Source organism: Tamandua tetradactyla, chromosome 8 (assembly GCF_023851605.1).
Source record: "Tamandua tetradactyla isolate mTamTet1 chromosome 8, mTamTet1.pri, whole genome shotgun sequence".
Classification (NCBI taxonomy): domain Eukaryota; kingdom Metazoa; phylum Chordata; class Mammalia; order Pilosa; family Myrmecophagidae; genus Tamandua; species Tamandua tetradactyla.
In genome coordinates, this window is record NC_135334.1 from 106,027,648 (window position 1) to 106,049,183 (window position 21,536).

General features: G+C 37.5%; 1 long non-coding RNA gene across 1 annotated transcript in view; it reads right to left on the bottom strand.

Annotated features, from left to right (window-relative positions):
* Positions 1-564: 564 nt before the first annotated feature.
* Positions 565-21,536, bottom strand: part of LOC143644812 (uncharacterized) — a 28,294-nt gene continuing 7,322 nt past the window's right edge. The window contains exons 3-4 of the long non-coding RNA XR_013156880.1: positions 6,104-6,210; positions 565-5,436 (exon numbers count right to left, since the gene is read on the bottom strand). This is a non-coding gene — a long non-coding RNA (uncharacterized LOC143644812). The remainder of the gene's footprint in view (positions 5,437-6,103; positions 6,211-21,536) is intronic.

Genomic DNA, 21,536 nt, shown 5'->3' on the forward strand with positions numbered 1-21,536 from the left:
GCTTCCTGAAGAACCACCAAACTTTCTTCCAGGGCAGTTGTACCATTCTACATTCTGTCAACAGTGAATAATTGTGGCTCTTTTCCCACATCCTCTCCATCATCATAGTTTTCTGGGGTTTTTTGTTTGTTTTTTGTTTTTATAATGGCCATGCTAGTAGATGTGAGATGATATCTCATTGTGGTTTTGATTTGCATTTCTCTAATAGCCAGTAAGGTTGAGCATCCTTTTATGTTTTTGAGCCATTTGTATTTCCTCTTCTGAAAAATGTCTCTCCGTCTTTTGCCCCTTTTCCAACTGGGTTGTTTGTTGTTAAGTTGTAGAAGCTCTTTATATATTCTGGGTATTAAACCCTTATCTGATATATGGTTTCTAAATACTGTCTTTTTACTTTTGTGACAAAGTCCTTTGATGCATAAAAGTGTTTAATTTTGAGGAGATCTCACTTTTCTATTTCTTTTTTCAATGCTCATGTAAGATCTAGGAAACCACCTATCACAAGATCTATGAGATAAGAATGCTAAATTTAAAATATATATATATTCACTGTAGTAAAGTGGTAGAATAATGGATCACATGCTTTTTTTACGTTTACTTTTGTTATATTCTTTTCAATAACAACTGAAAGAGGAAACATTTGACTAAGGAAATAATTTCTACTTGGATTCAGTAGGCCAATTTCCTATTTTTCCTCATTTTTAATCTCCTTTTCTTCCTATCTTCTGGCTTCCCCAGTTCATAGAATAACAATGAAGAAAGAAATAAGAACAGGAAAAGAGAAGTGGGACACAAAGGAGAAGAGACAGGAACCAGTGATTTTATCTTTGAAATGTTTCTAATATTCAAGCCAAGCACACATATGTCTCCTTTCCATGATGCCACCCTCTTTCAAGCACTACCCTCCATTCCTTGGACTGCCTAGTGGCTCTCCCTGCTTTCCTACTCATATGACCACCTCCCCAAATTCCTGTTTAGCAAATCAGCTGAAGTTAAACGGTTAAATATATATCAGATTATATCATCACTCTTGCCTTAAAATCCCCAGTAGTTTCCCTTTCCAAACTCCTTAGTAGGGTATAGGACATCAGGAGATCCATAAGGTCAAAATTATTTTCCTAATAACTTTAAACAATATTTGCCTTTTCACACTCATTTTCTCACAGACATATCAATTAAATGCAGGAGATGATATGAGAATCCAGCTGTTTTTATTAAGCCAGGCATTTAAAAGGTCTACAAACATGAACGATGACATTTTTTTCACTACACTTTTTGGGTTTAGGAAAATGGAGGTTTTTAAAATTAAAAATACAATATTGTTCATTTGAAATAAATTAAAAATAAATATTTTTAAAATTTATCAGTTTCATTTCTAATCCCATAAATATGGATTCATATTGCCTACATAAACATATGCTCTTTGGGGTCATTAATAATTTTGAAGATTGAAAGGGGTCCTGAGATACAACAGTTTGAGAACCATTGGTGTAGAAAGTGGGTCTAAAATGATCTGGCTTTGGCTGCCTATAGGTTTCCTGGTTCACTATGTGTAGGCCACACTAGAATTCTTTTTGTCTCTCAAGTATGCAAAGCATTTTTCCCTGCCTCAGAACCTTCACACTGCTAGATCCTCCCCTGCAATGCTCAGACTCTGATCTTTGCACAGTAGCTCCTTCTTATCATTAAAATGTCAACTCAAGTATAACCTCCTTAGATGCTGCTCCTTCCCTTTTCATGGTTCTCTGTTTATTTTTATTATAATGATACTGGCTATCTGAAATAAACAAATCTATTTCTTGTCTGTCTCTTCTGACTACACTATAAATAACACCATTAGGTAGTAATCTTATGTTCCATTGTATTCCCAGCATCTAGAATAATGCTCCACACAGAAAAGACGCTCCATATGTAATTGTTGCACATTTCACCCATCCTTTGTCCATCATTTCCCAAAGCAGGCCCTCCTCACCAAGCATCAGGATTCTCCCAATATCTAACTTAGCAGGCTTCCCTAACTACAATGCTTGATTCTCTAAAAGTGCTTGATCACCACTTTTGCCACATCACAATTCTGCCCAAGCCTGTAATGCCTCCCTATTTCCCATCACAACAAATTCAGAATCTTCGGCATGATCCAATTTCCTATTCTTTTCCAACTGGTATTTTCTCCTACTCCTTACACATACCCTTTCCTTTATTCAGGTCAGCTTCTTCAATCTCCCATAAATAGCCACACTCATTACCATCTTCACACTTTAGTTCTTATAGTTCTCTTCTCAGAGAGTACACTCTACTTCTCCAGATTGTATCTATTCTTCAATGTTCAACTCACATGTCATCTCTTCTACACACCCATCATTACCAATAGCATCATCTAAATGGCTAAATTTCCTGAGGCTAGGTATATCTCTATACCCCACCAACCACCATAGGAGAGAGCCCAGCATAAAGTAGGTGCTTAGTTTGTACTGGTTGAATAAAAGAAAGAGAAAGCTTTGAAGTTTATGAAGCCTGAATTCTTTTTACATAAATATGCAAGAATTTTTTCATGACATAAAGGAGAGCACAATAATTCTGGTATATTCTGTTTTTTATAATTCCACTTGCCATGTTTACAAGTTTCACACCCTTTTAATGGGATGACTTCCAGATTTCTAATAGCAATGATCAAATTAGTATGGAGACTGCAATACACTTAAAAGCCAGAAAAATAAATAACCATGGAAATCCTCAAAGAATAAAACATCAGGAAAAGTTCTATATACTATCAGTGGACAGTTTATTTAGAGCTTAAATTTTGTATCAACCTGATTTTCTTTTCTTTTACCTGGAAAAAATTCAGTATCCTAGTCTAACTCTCATAATTCAGTTTTGTGTTCCCAAATGCTCACTAATCCTTTCTGGATCCCCACTCCCTCATCTGTAAGTGGAAAGAGTGAAAGGATAGATGTGCTTAGTGTTTCTTCCAGTTTTAAAGTCTGATCCATCATCTAAATTGATATTTTCAGTATTGAATCTGCAAAATGAAATTATTTCAATTAATATTTAATACAAAAAAGTGTATTGTGACAAAGGATGTGCTTTGATTTCAAACATTTGGAGGAAGCAGTTGGCTATTCTAGAGCATGTATTTTAATCAGCCTACCTCCCTACATTTTGGGAAAACAGTTTATAATTGCAGAATTGGAGAATTTGGATTTGATCACAATCCCTACCATCACTCAGTATTTTCTTTAACCAGTACAGAGTAGTTTTTTACAATTTTACTGCCTCATTCCAAATGCAATTTAAAAACCAGCAAAGTCAGTGCTGCCACTGAAGTTGGAGACTTTTTTAATCAAGTAATTCAACCTTAAAAGTCCCTTCTCAGTCCTTCATTTGCCTCTGCCTTCTGCAATGGCTTGAAATCTAACCATGTTATATGACTGCTCTTCTCACATCCAAATATTTGAGGCTTCTTTCTCCTTTCCTAAACACTTAGGACCCACGGTCTCTCTCAATTGAAACAGGTACCTCCCTTAATGAAACAAAACTGGGATGCTCTACCTTTCTCTTTGGAATGTGCCTTAGTTTGCTAGAGCTGCTTATACTATAACAAATACCATACACTTGTTGGCTTAACAAGAATTCATTGGCTTGGGCGGGCCACGGTGGCTCAGCAGGCAAGAACGCTTGCCTGCCATGCCAGAGACCCGGGTTCAATTCCCGGTGCCTGCCCATGTGAAAAAAAAAAGAAAGAAAGAAAGAATTCATTGGCTCATGGTTTGGGGAGCTAGAAGTCTTAAATCAAAACACTGGTAAGGCCATGCTTCATCCGGGAGTCAGCAGTGTTCTGGTGATGGCAATTCTCCACCACAAGGCTATCTATCTCTCCTCTCTGGCTTTTTTTCCTGGGGCTTTCTCTGACTTCTGGCCTCACTTCATAAAGTCTCCAGTAATATCAGTTAAGGCCTACCCTGATACAGCTTCACCATACCTAAATAGGATCTTAGAAGAGCCTGTTAACAAATGAATCCACACTTTAACCGATAGTACATCTTCAAAGATACTATTCACAAATGGGCTAATATCCACAGGAATTAGGAGTAAGATTAAGAACATGTCTTTTGTGGGTACATGATTCAAACCCCAACAATCCACTCTATGGACCCCCAGAAGACACGTTCTTCCCACATATAAAGTATATTCACGCCATCTGAATATCCTGAAAGCATTTTCAGTAACAACTCCCACTCCAAAGTCTCATTAAAATCAGTTATGGTTGTGGTCCACCCTAGGGTAAAATTCCTCTCCATTGTTTTCCTAGAAAACAAGGGAAATGCTTTCAAAATGCAGTGGTAGTATAGGTCTAGGCTAGCATACCCTTTCTAGAAGGGAGAAAATTGAGGGAAAACATGGGTCCCAATGTTTTCATTGGTCAAAATCCAGCAGAGCAAACTCCATTAGAGTCTACGGTTGGAGAGTCATCTGTGAATCAATGCTTTGTCCTGCAGGTCTGCTGGAGTGGCAGCCCCACCCTTTGTAATGGCTGGGGAAATTGCCATGTTCTCCCTGAAAATCAGAGTATAGGCCCTATCTTGTCCAAGCCAACAAGGAGTGGCCACTCTTTCCCAAAGTCCAGGCCAAAGGCCCCACCCTCTCTGAGCAGTGAGGTGGCATCCAGGCTCTTTCTGAATATTGGAGAAGAAGAACTTTTTTTTCTCTTGGTCCAAGGTGATCTCTTCAATCCAGACTCCTACTTCCATAGTTCTGCCCTTCAAGTCATTTTTCCTTCATTTCATTCCATTTCTGTTCCTTTCAGTCCAGGTTGGAAGTATTAGTGCTCATACAAGATTATCAAAACCATGTTAGTTTTCTGGGCAGTTCAAGGGAGTCTAATTTGACAGACAAAATATTTCCCATGGATCCTTCCAGGGTAACTGCATTCCAATCCTGAATCCTCTGAGATAGTTGGCTTAACAACAGATATTTATTGGGTCACTGTTTGAAAGGCTAGAAGTCCCAAACCAAGGCTTTGGCAAGGTCATGCTTTCTCCTAAAGTTGGTTGCAGTCCTCCCTTTCTCTGCTCTGGCTTCTGGCTTCTGGCTTCTTCCTCTGGATTTCCCTGACTTCTGGCTTGTCTTTATAAGGCCACTAGTAATATGGATTAAATTCTACCCTGATTCAGTTAGACTGTATCTAAGCAAGATCTAGAAAATCAAATTCACAAATGAATCCACACTTTTACCAATAATACATCTTCAAAGCGTCCTATTTACAAATAGGTTCAGACTCACAGAACTGTGGATTAAGATTAAGAACATGTCTTTTGTGTGGAGCATGATACCAATCCCCAACAGAAGGATAAACTGGTCTTGGCACACTTTCTTGAATGCTTTGTAGTCTTTGTCCTTTTGCAATTTCCTCTGAATGTTCCTCTTGCAGTTTCTTCATGCCTGAAACAACAAGGCCCCAACCTTTGACACAGCTAAATTTTCTTTATCCTTCACATTTGAACCCATATATTATTATCTCACTGAAGTCTCTGCTAACCCCCAAACCCTTTAGCAACTATCATCCTGAATGATCTCCTTACATGTTTTCAAAATAACCTTAATATTACATCATGCTTGAAATTATTTTTCAACTTCTATAACCTACCTAGAGTGTAGTTCTGCAAGGTAAGCAACTGTGTTTATCTTGTTCATTGGTTTCTCTTGAGAACCTAGAAAAATGCCTGTCACAAGGGAATTCCCAGGAAATATTATTTGAATAAATAAGAAGGCAGAAATGGAAGAATGAGAGACAGAGAGAATGAGAGGGAATAGTTCTGTCTTAGCATGTTACCTTTCCATTGATTTGATCAGTGGTCATACACTATGATACTTTTAGCAATGGAAGGCTGGTTGGTATTGTATGGAAAGAATTGATTTAAATTCAAGCTCTGCTGTTTCCTAATTCTAGGATTTGAGCAAATTACCTAGCCTGGCTAGACCTTATTCTTTATCTAGATTCTTTTTCAGAGTTACAGTGGGGATAAAATGAGATCATGCCTAAAAAAGTACATGATGGTTGCTCAATAAATATTAATTACTTTCATCTCCATTCTCCCCCCAACCTCACCTCAAGTGTGCTGCTGTTCCTTTAGCACTTTGGCTCAAGTGTGGACAAAAACATCTTCTCCTGCTTCTCCTTAGCACATCTGAGACAGACTGGCACTTTACTAATTGCTAAGGGAAAAAGAAAAGGTAATTAAATATAGAGAGCATTGGCAGTATAAAAGCTGTTTGGCTTCCCCAGAATGGGGTTTACATTCCATTATAACTACTTGTTTTCCAGACTCAAAGGTCCTGTCACATTTTGAATGGGATCCTAAAGGGAAAGAGAGCCTATGGAACAAACAATTTCTACTATTCATAGTTTCATCAATTTATTAAAGAAATATTTGCTGTGCCCTAATTAGCAGAAAATTGGTTTAGACCACCTGGCCTGCAGGCACACACTGCATTTTAGAGAGAAGGGAAATAAATACTTTAGCCCAGAGAGAGAAGAGAACCAGCAGAAAATAAGAGGAATGCAAAGAAATGAGAGTAAAGTTGTAGTTCCCAAAATATGGTTGCCAGATTTAACAAACAAACAAACAAAAAAGCAAGATGCCCAGTTAAATTTGAAAGATAGTTCCGACTGCTGTATGAAAAAAAAAAGCTTAATACAGGACATTTGGGGTATTCTAACAAAGTAAGTACAAGAGGCCAAATAAAATCATTAAACACAGAATGCCTGACAATTCTACTTCTAACTAAAGGGGTCTATAATTAAGACCAAGATCTACACTTAACATGAGGTTTGGTATGTTTGACAAGGGAGGAGGCAGTAATCATTGGCTGAAGTGCCCTATGCACTGTGCCAAGGAGAGGCCGGAAAGAAGACTGAAGGGTCTTGGGTACAAAGGAAGAGGTAGAACTACCATGAACAAAACCATACATCAGCGGGCTGGGAAAGGAAGGAGAAACCTGGTGGGGGGCGGGGGCGGGGAGCAGGAAGGAAATCAGGAGGCAGCTCAGCTATTCCCTGTCAAATATGTGATATTCAAAATATTTCCCAGCTGGCAAGTAGGCACCAAGCAATCAGAATACGTACAGGTCCTAGGATCCCTTTGCCATGACTAGTATTAACTCTTTAGTTGTGGGGTCATGGGGAGGTCCAAGAGGTTCTTGGAGAGGGTCTAACATGGCCCAGCTGCCCGGAGTGTGGGAGGTCAGTCAGGGGGTTCAGGGCAGAACTATTTACTCCCAGAATTGAAGTAACCAGTTTAACTGTAACATGAGCAAAAACTGTAGATAGATTAAAAAAATAATAATGATAAAAAATAAATAATGAGGGGGTGATAAAGGGTGAAAAAATGGGTTAATTGAAAGACCAGTGGTCAATGAGAAGGAGGAGTAAGGGGTATGGGATGTATGAGTTTTTACTTTCTATTTCTTTTTCTAGAGTGGTGCAAATGTTTTAAAAATGATCATGGTGATGAATACAAAACTACGTGAGGATATTGTAAGCATTGATTGTATACTATGGATGATCTGTATGTGTATGAAGATATCTCAGTAAAAGTATTTTTTAAAAACAGGTATAAAATGGAAGATAAATCAGAGTAGAAAAGTCTAAAAAATATTGAAGGCCATTCATTTATTTAACATGAATTTGTTTAGTACCTATCATATGACAGACATTATGCTATGCCCTAGGATTATAATAATTAATACAAAAATTAATCCTAGCTCACATTTATCAAATGCTTCCCATATTCAATTTTATGGTATGCACCTGGCACACATATTCTCATTTGATCTTCAAAACTTCTCTGTCATGGGGAAATCATTACAGCAATTTAACAGATGACGTAGTTGAGATTTGGATAGTTATGTAACTTATCCAAACTTGTACTGCTGGTATATGGCAGAGTCAGGACTGGAATCCAGGTCCTTATGACTCCAAGAGTCCCATCTTAAAGTAACTCACTGTCTAACAGAGGAAAAAAACTCATAAATAAACAATAGCAGTGCAGGGTAATGAGGGCTCTTATAGAGAGAAATGAAAGGTAACTGAGACCCCCAAAGGTGAGCGCCTGGTCCAGCCTGGGTGCCAAGAACAGTCTCTCAATACACCACAAGGAGATGGCATTTGAACTGGACATAAATCCCAAATAATTCCCAAATCATTCCAAAATAACTGTTAGCAACTACATACATTACTTTCCTTAAATATACCAGAGGTAAAGCATTTAGGAAATGATTGCAACATTTGAGAATTTCAACAAATTGACAACAAGACAGGGTAATAGGAAAAAAGTAAATCTTGCTGAACAACTTAAAAGTGAAATGGGGCACATGGTGAGCATCCCAATTATTATCATCTATCTTGTCAGGGTGAGCAATGTTACAGGGTATAATGTTACTGAAAGACAATCTGTCTTGTCAAAAAGATAGCCTGTAGCTACCATTAGGTGCTTGCATGCTGTCTGGCACACTAAAGGAAAGAGAGGAGATGCTAACTCCTAGGAATGGTAAGAATGGCTAAGCAGAACCTTAGGGTACTGCTCTTTGGTTCTGGCTAATTTCCCATCCATCAGCAGAAGATAGTCTTAAAAACAGATGGTAGAAGTGGTTGACTGCTGCCAATAATTACCTGGAATGGGACGGCAGGGTAGAGGTGAATAAGCACTACCATAGTCTTAGAGACCGTACTTCTCATCCCAGCTCTTCTACTAAATATGAGTGTGATCTTGGGCAAGCTACTTAATCTCTATGTGTCCAATCATCTGTTAAAAATAATTCAGCATCAGGACTTCATTGTCTCTGGCATTCTTTCTATCTCTAAACCATAAGTTATTCACTTAGTCAAATTTGGGATTAATATTAGAAAAAGTATTCACTCAAGAAGAAACTCAAAAAATTCTCAGTTATTTGCCTAGAAATGGTCCATTCAGAGTAATCATACTCTTTAAGAGACTATTTAATGACAAAGTATTGAGTATTGGCTTTTTGCCCACAAACCAGAAAAGACTTACCAACGCAAAATAGTATACTCCCAGATTTTCAACCAGGTCCCACATCTGTTGCAATATTAAATGAAATTATGTGAATATAGTGCTCAGCACAGGAGCTGGCACTTTGTGACTGCTCAATAAATATTGGATCTTCTTCTTGCTTTCTCTAAGTATCTTGTATGGTCTGATATTTAACTGCCTTGTTGGACTTGCCTTTGCCAAGGAGAGATTCTCTATACCTGGTTGAGATTATAATTGGAAGATAAATGGAAATTGTTCCTGATTAGAGAGCTCTGCTCAGCTGAAGAAACCAACTCTGCTGACAACTGGCCAATATCCGTTTCCTTTGAGGCCCAAATAAACAACACTTCTCATCCTTTCCTAAGTTCTGAAAAATTTGAGAACTAGAACCAAAAATAAAGCAGAAGGAGGTTGACATATCCACACAATCACTTAAAGGGGCTAAACTGGAGGACATAAAGTGGTTTGAGAGTTGATCTGGCCTATTAACTCATCCTGAGAAGGCTAGCTTTCCCCTCTAGGAGCCAAGGAGGAATGATCTAGGTAGGAAGTTTCATGTCTAAGAGGGGCAATGGCAGAGCCAAATCTAGTAGACCCAGTGTTTCTTTGCAAGTTTAAGTCAGATAAAACTCTCTATACGCCCAAGGGTAGAGCAGTAAAGAATTAGAGAGAGAATAAGACTATGCCTAAGGAAAATCCCTCCATCAGGAAGGAATGGGAAACGAGTAGTGGGAAAATTGCATTCTTCTCTTCCATGAAAGACTATCTAGCCAAGAAAGTATGCAAGAAACAAATGAGCAAGCAAATGAAAGACCAGTCCCAGTTACAAGATGGAGTAAGGGTAGAGGTAGGGTCGGTCAATGGAAGCCCTAACCTAACCATACAGAAACAGTCAAGATTATAAGGTCTGTCTTTAAAACTTTCTGAATTTCTAAATGTATGCCCTTCACATCCAAAGAGAAGGGAGTTTCAGGTTAAAGGCCTAACTATTTTAGGAAGCAAATCTGGGGCTAATTTGCTGTGGCCAGCAAAACGGAGGGAGTTGTGTTAAGGGAAATAATGTCCTCTGGGATGATCACTCAGCTGAAAAATTACTTGACCAAAAGCAAGCAAGCCGGGTGACTGCTTCCCAGCCCAGAAGGGAGCCAGCTGCTAATTACAATGGCTCTCTGGAGAAGTGCTTCCAACAGTATTTCTGAGTTGTTAGTTGATTAGGTTTCAGTTAAATCGATAACGCCTCTGGGGTTAACTATCTGGGAGATTTTGCTCTACAATTATAATGCACAAGCAAAGTATTTCTTATCAACTTCCCTTGCATTGGCTTAACGACTTAAGCATTTGTGACTCAGTAGTTATCTTCCTGCCTACCCAGAAACCTGAGAGGAAAACCTGCAAACATTTCATGGAAGCCAAATCTATTTCTAAGAGGCAAGTGAATCAAATAAGAAATGGGCTTATTTCTCAGTTACATTCAGGAGGAGCATGATATTTTTAACTAACCAATGAGCATGTAGCTTAGAACAGTAAGAGCCACCATATACCCAGGGCTTATCATGTTTCAATTTCAGGCTGTTTTGCCAACATAATCCCATTAAATCCTTGTAACCTCCCTGAAAGGCAAGCCTTATTATCCCCATTTCAGATGTGAAAATATACCAAAGCAGTATGAGAAAGAGAAAAGATTCAAATTTAGGGCTGTTGGGTTCCAAAAATCTATGCCTTTCAACAGTCTAGGTGGGAAAATGTTTTTGCTAATGCTGAGCCCACCTACCTTATTGAACACTTTGGTACTCATATTTTTCAGGAGTTTGGACTGGGATTGTTGAGATTTCTGATACAATGTCTAGATGGTATGGGGCTCCTTCTCTGAAGTTTAATCTCCCCTAGCATGAGCCCTTCCCTACCAATCTAGTGTCTTTGAACAATCCAAAATGACTCACTTTTTAAATTAACAGGCTATATATTATGTGTTCTTTAACTTAAAAATACTGAGTGTCTGCTTTGTACCTATCAGTCTCTCATACAGCTAAACAGTTTAACAAAGGAGCATGGCATCAAGCAAGTCTTTATACCTAGCATTATGACAAGAATATTACAGATGCTTGTTTTAAGACCCTACAAAAATGAAGATTAATAATTTTTCCTGTTCTAAGCCTTACTTTGATTCTTTAAAAATAAACAATAAGGTAGCTATTTTAGAACACCAAGAGACAGAGACCAAAGGATTTTGAATTGTTTTCCTTTTTCTTTATCCCAGGCAAAAATAAGCAATATTCAATGATTATCTGTACTGCTTCTCAGAACTCTGCTGGTAATATTTTGCCTTTTTCCAAATATCCTAGAAGCTCTGAACTTGCTATTCAGGATTGAAATCTTCATCAATGGAGTTATGAGATGTAATCTCCTGTTCGCACTATAAACAACTAGAAAACAGGTCACAATAATGAAACAACTGTTTTAGACATTGAACACCAGGCAAGGCAGAAGTATGATCTACGAGAAAGGAAAAGAAGCAAGGTGTGACATGTCATCACCCCTACTTTCTAACTGGAGGCATATTCCAGACTGTGTGGCAAGGAAGGAGAAACAAAGCAGAGGAAGGCATTTTCCCTGAAATTGAGAGACAGAAATCAGAGCTCAGGGAAGTTGAAACGGTTGGAATTTGTAGGGCAAAGTTTCAAAGAGAAGAGACCTATACAGTTAAGCTCCAGAAATCTTCACAGGGGTCCCTTTGATTCTTCGGCTGAAAAAAAAAAAATGCATGCATACAGTGAGACTGCATGAAGTCAGGCAAAGAACTATTAGGGAGCTGTAAGTTGAAAATTTTTCAGCATTCACACAGGCTATGAGACATTCAGTTTCAACAAGTAGGAATGGAGAAACTTGTTGACTAACTGAAGCATCCAAAAGAAACTCCAAAGGGTCACACCTTAGTAGTATGGCTATAATACAAAAGGATACTCTAGGCCACTTTTAAAAAGCTAAAAACAAAGGTCAAAAGAATTAAGCTTACCAAAAACAATTTAGTCTTCAAAAAAAGAGCACAAGATTCAGTTACTCAACACATGAAGTCTACAATATCCAACATCCAAATAAAAATTATTTAACATAACAGGAAACAGGAAAACATGACTCTTAAATAAGAGAAATGGACAAAAATGAAGAGTTTATTGGATTAGCAGTTGAAGACTTTAAAAGAATTATTATGAATGTCATCAAGAAGTTAGAGGAAAAAACATAATAAGGAAAGAAATGGAACATACAATAAAGAACAAAATGGAACTTCTAGATCTATAAAATAGACTGTGAAATTCAAAATCCGCTGAATGAGATTATGATCAGATTAGACATTGCAACAGAAGGAACATTGATATGAATACAGAGCAATAGGTAAAAGACAAACTATAGGGCAGAATAAAGCAAAAGAAAATATATTCAGTGACCTGTGAGACAATATCAAGCTGCCTAAGACATAAGTTGAGTCCCTGAAAGGGGCGGAAGAAAGAGGGGAGGAAAATTAGGTAGAAAAAATGTTTTTGTCAATAATGCCTGAAATTTTTCCTAATTTGATAAAAACTATAAATACATATCTTGAAGCAGGGGGAAAAGAAAAACCAAAGAAAACCACACCAAGGCATGTAATAATTAAGTTGCTAAAATTAGTGATAAAGGAAAAATCATAAAAGCAATTAGAGGGAAAAAGATACATCACATACCAGGGGAAACACATAAGACTGCAGAATTCTTATAAAACACAGTGAAAACAGTTGACAAAGTACTAAAACAAACCAGTGAACAAGTAAACTTGCAAATCTGGAATTCTATAACCAGCAACACTATTCTTAAAAAGTTAAATTGAATTAGGAATTTTTTATGAAATGAAAATTGAGAGAATATATTGGCAGAAAAGGTGCCCTACAAAGAATCCTAAAAGACGTTCATTTGGCTGAAGGAAAATATGTGTTGAATTGGTAAACATGTGGGTAAATATAAAAGACATTTCTCATATTTTAGGTTTTTCTTTTTTAATATAATTGACTATTTAGAAGAGGAAAGGAGGCTCTCTTACGCTGCTCCCCTGCCTCAAAAAGAGTTACAAATCCACTTGATATGGGTGACAGAAGGATGAAGGATCTGTGTATGCTGTTCCTTCTCTTTAAATGTTCTTGCTCCCTGATAAATGCAAGGAGGAATAGGACAATAGCACATTTAGAGAATTAAAAGTAGAGTTGTGGTCTATAGCTAAATCAGCAAATGCATGGGGTTGGAATTAGTGAGATAGTGAGAGGCAGGAGTCCAGGGAAGGAGTGACATGGCCAGTGATATAGACAGAGATGGTGAATTTCAATCTGTTCTTTGAGGAATTTATTACTCATTTTTCTAATCCACCAAGCTCAATATGGATATAAGTAAGCAAGGGATTTTTTTAAAGCAGTTCAATTGAAATATATTCATATACTATACAATCCATTCAAAGTGAATAATCCAAAGGCTTTTAGTACATTCATAGAGTTGTGCATTTGTCACTGCACTCAATTTTAGAACACTTTCAGCATTTTAAAAAAGAAAACCCCATAGCCCTCAGCAGTCACCACTCAATTCCTCTATTCTTTCCAGCCCTACGTAACCACTAATCTAATTCTGTCTCTAAAGATGTATTTATATTTTACATAAATGGAATCATATGATATGTAGTACATTGTATCTAGTTTCCTTCCACTTAGCATAATGCTTTTTTAAAGTCATTATTTCTTTTTATTTTAAGAAGTTGACATCGTGTAAAACCTACAATGTTCCCATATAACTCAGCTATTGTTGACAATTTGCATTAGTGCAGTATCTTTGTTAGAACTGATGAAAGAATAATACAATGTTACTGTTAATGATATCCATATTTTACATTAGGTGCATTTTCCCCACATACAAACCATTATTAACACCTTGTATTAGTGTAGCACATTCGTTAAAATTCATGAAAGAAAATTCTTATACTAGTATTATTAACCCCAGTCCATCATCAACAGTGTTCACTGTTACACAATCCCATGTTTCATCTTCTAACTTTCATTCTAGTAACATACACGACCCAAAACTTTCCTTTCAACCACATTCACATGCATAATATATCACTGTCACTTATCTCAATATTATGTGCTACCATCACCACCATCCTTTTAGAAATTTTTATAATCGATCTAAATAGAAATTCTTAACAAATTAAACATCAGTTTCCCACTCTCTAGTCCAATCTATCCCCTGATAATAGATATTCCAAATTCTAGCTCTAGCAGTTTGCTTATTATAATTAGCTCATGTCAATGAGATCATACAATATTTGCCCTTTTGTGCCTGGCTTATTTCACTCATAATATTCTCAAGGCTCAACCATGTTGTCTCATGAATCAGGACTTCATTCCTTCTTACTGCTGAGAAATATTCTATCATATGTATATACTACATTTTGTTTATCCATTCATCAGTTAATGGACACTTGGGTTGTTATCATCTTTTGGAAATTGAAAATAATACCACTATTAGTGTGCAAATGCCTCTTCATGTCCCCACTTTCAGTTCTTCTGGGTATGGACCTAGGAGCAAGATTGTGGGATCAAATGACAAGTCTATACTTGGCTTCCTGAGGAACCACCAAACTGTCTTCCACAGTGGCTGCACAATTTTACCAGAAATGAATGAGTATCGCTATTTCTTCATATCCTCTCCAACACTTGCAGTTTTCTAGTTTATTTTTTTTTAATAAAAGCCATTCTAATGGGTGTGAAATATTTCATGGTTCTGACTTGCATTTCCCTAATAGTTAATGATGTTTAGCATTTTTTTCATGTGCTTTTTAACCTTTCATAATTTTAACTCTTGAGCAGGAAAGTGATTTTAAATTCCCCAAATTAAAAACAGTTAAAAAAAAAAAAAAAAGCAATGGTCATGTTTATCCATTAAACTGATATCCAAAAGGGGTGGAATGCTATTATATCGAATACAATTCTAAAACAAAGTGTCTGTTTTAGTACTTTTTCATAATCTATTGTTTAGAATTTTAATACTTTTTTTCATGTGCCTTTTAACCTTTTGTATATCCTCTTTGGGGAAATGTCTATTCAAGTCCTTTGCCCATTTTTAAATTGGTTTGTCCTTTTAATTTTGAATTGTAGCGTTCCTTTATATATTCTAGATATTAAGCCCTCATCAGATATGTGGTTTCCAAATACTTTTTCCCACTGAATATGTCGTATTTTCACTTTCATGACAAAAGTCCTTTGATGCAAAAAAGTTTTTAATGTTGAGAAGCTCCCATTTATCTATTTTTTTTAATTTTGTTGCTTCTGCTTTGGGTGTAGAGTCTAAAAAAACCACTGCCTAACATGGATTCTAAAGATGTCTCCCTACATTTTATTTTAAGACTTATATTTAGGTATTTTATCCATTTTGAGTTCATTTTTTATATGGTATGACAAGGGGTCTCTTTCATTCTTTTGCTAATTCTCCTGGAACCTTTTGTTGAAGAGACTATTCTTTCCCAAATGTCTGGATTTGGCAATCTTGTCAAAAATAAATTGGCCATAGATGTAAGGGTTTATTTCTGAATTCTCAATTTGATACCATGGTCAATATATATATCTTTATGCCAGTATGATGCTGTTTTGACTATTGTAGCTTTGTAATGCGCTTTTAGGTGTAAGCACTCCAATTAGTTCTTTTTAAATATGTTTTTGGCTATTTGGGGTCTCTTAAGCTTCCAAAAAAATTGACAATTTGCTTTTCCATTTCTCCAAAGTAGGCCATTGGACTTTTGATTGGGATTGCATTGAACATGTAAATCAATTTGGGTAGATTTCATATCTTGATGATATTCAGTCTTCCAACCCATGAACATGGAATGTCCTTCTACTTATTTAGGCCTTTGATTTCTTTGAGCAAAGTTTTATAATTTTCCATATACAAGCCCTTTACATCCTTGGTTAAATCTATTACTAGATACTTTTTTCTTTTAGTTGCTATTGTAAAGGGATTTTTTTTTCTTGATTTCTTCCTCAGCTTGCTCATTACTAGTGTACAGAAACACCACTACACTAGTGTGTTGCTCTTGTACCCCACCACTTTGCTGAATTTAATTATTAGCTTTAACAGCTTTTGTAGTACATTTTTTTGGATTTTCTATATAGAAGATCATGTCACCTGCAAATAATGAAAGCTTTACTTTTTCCTTTCTAAATTGGATGCCTTTTATTTCTCTATTTCTTTCTTTTCTGCCTTATAGTTCTGGCCAGAACTTCTAGTACAGTGTTGAATAACAATGGTGACAGTGGACATCTTTGTCTTGTTCCAGATCTTAGAAGGAAAATTTTGTCTTTCACTATTGAGTATGATGTTAGCTGTGGGTTTTTCATATATTCCCTTTATCATGTTGAGGAAGTTCAACCTGAACTTTTTCAAAGTATTTTTATCCTATTTTTCTAAGTATTTTTATCAAGATAGCATGCTGAATTATGTCAAGTGTCTTTTCTATATCCATTGATTTGGTCATGTGGTTTTCCCTCCCTCTTGCTTTGATATGATGTATTACATTGATTGATTTTCTTATGTGGAACAACCTTTACCTGAGATAAAAGCCACTTGATTTTGGCATATAATTCTTTTGATGTGCTCTTAGATTTGATTTGCAAATAGTTTGTTGAAGGCTTTTGCATCTATATTCATTATAGAAATTGGTCTATAATTTTCTTTTCTTGGAATATCTTTATCTAGCTTTGGTATTAGGGTGATGTTGGCCTTATAGAATGAGTTAGGTAGTGTTACTTCCTGATCAAGTTTTTGGAAGAGTTTGAGCAGGATTGGGATTGATTTCTCTTGGAATGATTGATAGAATTGACCTCTAAAGCCAATTGGTTCTGGTTATTTTCTCTGTTGGGATGTTTTTGATTATTGATTCAGTCTCTTTGTTTGCAGTTAGTCTGTTCTTCCATTTCTTATATAGTTAGCATATGTTGTTTGTGTGTTTTTAGGAATTTTTCTATTACATCTAAGTTGTCTAATTTGTTGGCATATAGTTATTCATACTGTCCTCTTATTATCCTTCATATTTATGTAGGGTCATTTCTGATTTTTATCTATTTGAAGCATCTCTCTTGTATCTTTGTCAGCCTAGCTAAGGATTTGTCAATTTTATTGATATTTTCAAGAAACCAACTTTTTGTGTTGTTAATGCTCTTTATTTTCTTATTCACAATTTCATTTATTTCTGCTCTAATCATTACTAGTTCTTTCCTTCTGCTTTCTTTGGGATTAGTTTTCTGTTTTGTTTTTGCAGTTAAGTCTTTGATTTGAACTCTTGAGCAGGAAAGTGATTTTGATTTTAAGTTCCCCAAATTAAAAACTAAAAACAAAAAAGTTATGGTCATGTTTAAACTGACATACATGACATCCATTAAACTGATATCCAAAAGGTGTGGAATGCTATTATATTGCATACAATTCTAAAACAAAGTATCTGTTTTATGACTTTTTCATAATCTATTGTTTAGAATATTTTAATACATTTGATCACTCTATTCAAATACTTGTTCACTTTTAGCAATCACCAGTTAAATCCTGGAATAGATAAATGCCAAGAAATCCATCAGGTATTGGTTACACATCATTTTGGATAGAAGAAGAACTTGAGATTTGCTTCTTCTACAGTATTCCTCAGTCAAGCCAGCAGACTACAAGTCTCCACTTTATAGTTATCAAGTAGGGATGGTTATTTTTTTAATTTCTGATTTTCCAGAATCTGGAGAACAAATTAAGACTTTCAGCAAAATGTTTTCCATCGCTGTCTTATAAGGAGGCCATGCATTCCAATCTGGTTTCTTAACTAGTTTAAGTAAATATTACAAACATTATTAGCAGGTAACAATTTAGTAAACCAATTAAGCTGGATTTGAAATATTCTTCTGGTAATCAAATGTGGACAAAATTATATGTCCATACTTACATTAGCATAAAAAAACTAAAAGCAAATTCTCAAGCACAAAATTTCCTTTATTAAAATCAAAATGCTCATTAAAACAGAGAATGAAGGGACCACTTATGAACACAATTGCGTTGCTCCAGAGTATTCACTTTCATTTTAAGACAATCACCTTAAAAAAATAATAAAACAAAGAAAAACTCCTCGCTTGAAGCATTATGCAGAGAGTTCTGAATGCAAAGTGTTTCTCTTTTGACCAAAAGCACATGCTAAAGCTGGATGTGATTTGGAGGTTGGGAGCAGGTTTCTTTCAACTCTACTAACTGGGTCAATTTCTATAATGGTTTACATGTTTTTGGGTTTCTGATCATTTGTTTACCATTTCATGATGAAGCCAGTCCAGTTTTGTTTCCTTTTCTATTGCTGGAAAACAATCTGCTGTAATAACAGTAATAGCAGTGACCTGACCAACATCATCATTGTAGTAGAAGATGGAAAGTGCCACTTCTGCATAAGCATCAATACAAACTTGGTATGCAGGTTACTACCATACCAGGGCAGGAACTTTGCTTTGCTGAAAGTGAGGATACTGAGGGTTTGAGGGAGGCAGGCTTCATTAATTCTCACTTTATCAATATTTTTCTCTCTTGAATAATAACCATGAGTCTCTTAGCCAACACTGTTTTGTGTTGTGATTGGGGCCAATTAACATGATATCATTTAGATGTTTGGACTTGGATTTGATTTGGGTAAAACAAATTTGGGTCAAATTGATATGAATGAGTGACTTGATAATTCTGCAATTCAAAAGAATATATTTATGTTAGTTTTGCCTAGTCACAGATAAACATAATCCTGGGTACATGTGTATATTTAATAATGAAAAATTGTTAACAGTCTCAAAGAGCCCACTGCAATAATTAAAGGCACATCTCTGCAACACAGATATGTATGAAATGCATTTAAAAAAGAAGTAAAAATGCAGACAAACAGTAAAATTTGTTCTCTTGGACTGATGCCACCAAGCCACCAAGCAGTCTGAAACACACAGCCTTAAATGGTTAGAACCAAAAAGAATCAGCCAACCCAGTCCCTTCTTCATGCCATTGAGAAAACCAAGGCACATAGGCATTAAAACACATTATCTCTGCCCTCACCAGCTTCTTCAAGATAGACCAGTAAAAGGGGAGAGTGCTTCTTCTTTGTCATTTATCGGTAGCATATGGCTGGCAATGCGGGAGTTCTACAAGCTGAAAATTGAATGTGGCTGCATTTTAATGGACTATTCTTTATTTGATATTAAATGAGTTTGATCAATAAAACTCAGCTTACTACACAGTTTATTGCACTTATGTTCAGGATATAGACCCAGCAGCCATTTAGAGAAATGAATTAACTAGCAGCCCCTTTTCTCTTTTCAAGCAAATTATTTTCTCACTGGAAAAGTAGCAAAGTAGCAGAGTGAAAAACATTGACCTGAATTAAATGTTCTGATATTGGAACTGTGTCACATTCTTTAGGAATCAAGAACATTGTTATACAGAGGTAAAAACAGCATGGTACTTGCATATATATAGATATATTGAGCAATGGAATCGAATTGAGAGTTCAGAAATAGACTCAATCTGTGATCAATTGGTACTGGGAGAATTGGATATCCATATGTAAAAGTTTGAAATAGGAACCCCTCCACACTCACCTTGAACACGCTACACTCATGTGCACATGCTCCAATACCCCCACCCGCACAACCTGGTCCCATCCACCCTGCACTCATGCTTGCTTGCCTGGCTCGGCCCTGCCTACCTCTCCTGTGCAAGCGCACACCCTCGCCCCACCCCTCCCATTACCCACAAACCTACACCCATCCTCCCCCACCCCGCGCCCCACCCCTAAAACATACCTCCCATTCCTTGCCCCCTGTAGGCAATCACCTGCACACCTATGCCACACCCATCCCCAGCCAATGCAGCCTTGCAACCCCACTCTGACCCCCGATCTCTGCACACATGCACACCAGCATCCCACCGCTCAGATCTGCTCATACACACACGTCCTGCCCCTTGTGCAACCATGCATCTGCGCCCATCCCCCTTGACTCCTGCACCATGCCTCCTGACTCCGTGCACACGTGCATCCCTGCTCCATACTCCCAGCTCTGCACAAGTACTCACTCACCCCCAGCCCATGCAGGCACACAGCCCCACCCCACCACACCTGAGCTCCAGGCCCCAGTCCCCCATTGCCCCCTGCAGGCCCACTCCCTTGCCTGGCCCAACAGCACAAGCACCTCACTCCCACACCCAGCAGGTGTTCACATTCCTATCTGAGTCACACAGCTCCTGCCCAGCACATGCACACACCTCTGTCCCCACACACACACTTGAGCACCAGCATCAGGGCCCCGCCCACCCTACGACCTGTACACATGCCCCCCACCCCATGCCCCATGCCCTGGAATCCCCACGACCTTTTGCATCACCCCTGCACATGCATGTATCCATATTCCGGTCCCCCTAGACCCCTCCCCCCATGCTAGGAGGCACCCACACCCTGCCTTCCCTGCATCCCAAACCCCACACCCTGATATACACAGCCCCCATGCTCCATAAAACCACTGACTTCCTGTCATTGCATCAGCCCCTGTGCATTCGCACACCTACCCCTTCCCGATCTGTGTCCTGCTACACCCTGCCTCTGTGTCCCCCACGCCACAACCTACTCCTGTGCCTCAAGGCCTGCTTAACCTGCACCCCACCCCCGTAGCCCCCATACTACACCTCCACAACCCCACACCTCATACCCCATGTTCCCAGGCACCAGCATAGCACCCCAGACCCGTGCCTATACCTTCACTGTCACTCATCACCACACATGTCCCACGCCTTATTCCCCACCTGTCCCACAAATACAAAGCTTTAGACTACTGAAGGAAATCACTTTCTAAAGTGACCCTATCAAGATATATACATGCCTTGAACAACAGAAAATAAAAAACCATGTGATTATGCAGACAGATATAGCCCAGCCTAACGACCAAATTAAAACACCAGAGGAGACACAGACTTAGGATTAATCAAAGATGCTTATATAACTCTACTAAAAAAAATTAATAAGTTGGCTAATGACATAAAGGAGATCAAGAAGATACTAGAAGAGCATAAAGAAGAATTTGAAAGAATAAATAGCAGATATCACAGAGATTAAAGATGCTGTAGACTGAATAAAAAATACACTAGAGACACACAACAGCGGATTTGAAGAGGCAGAAGAAAGAACAAGCAAACTGCAGGAAAGGACAACTGATTTTGAACACACAAATGAGCAAATGGCAAAAAAGATAGCAACCTTTGAATTGGATCTCAGGGAAATGGACAAAACAAAGTGCACAAATATAAGAATCATTGGTGTCCCAAAAGGAGAAGAGAAGAGTAAAGGACTAGGAAGATTAGTTGAGGATATAATGGAGGAAAACTTCCCAACACCTATAAAAGACATAAATATGCAAATCAAAGAAGCTCAAA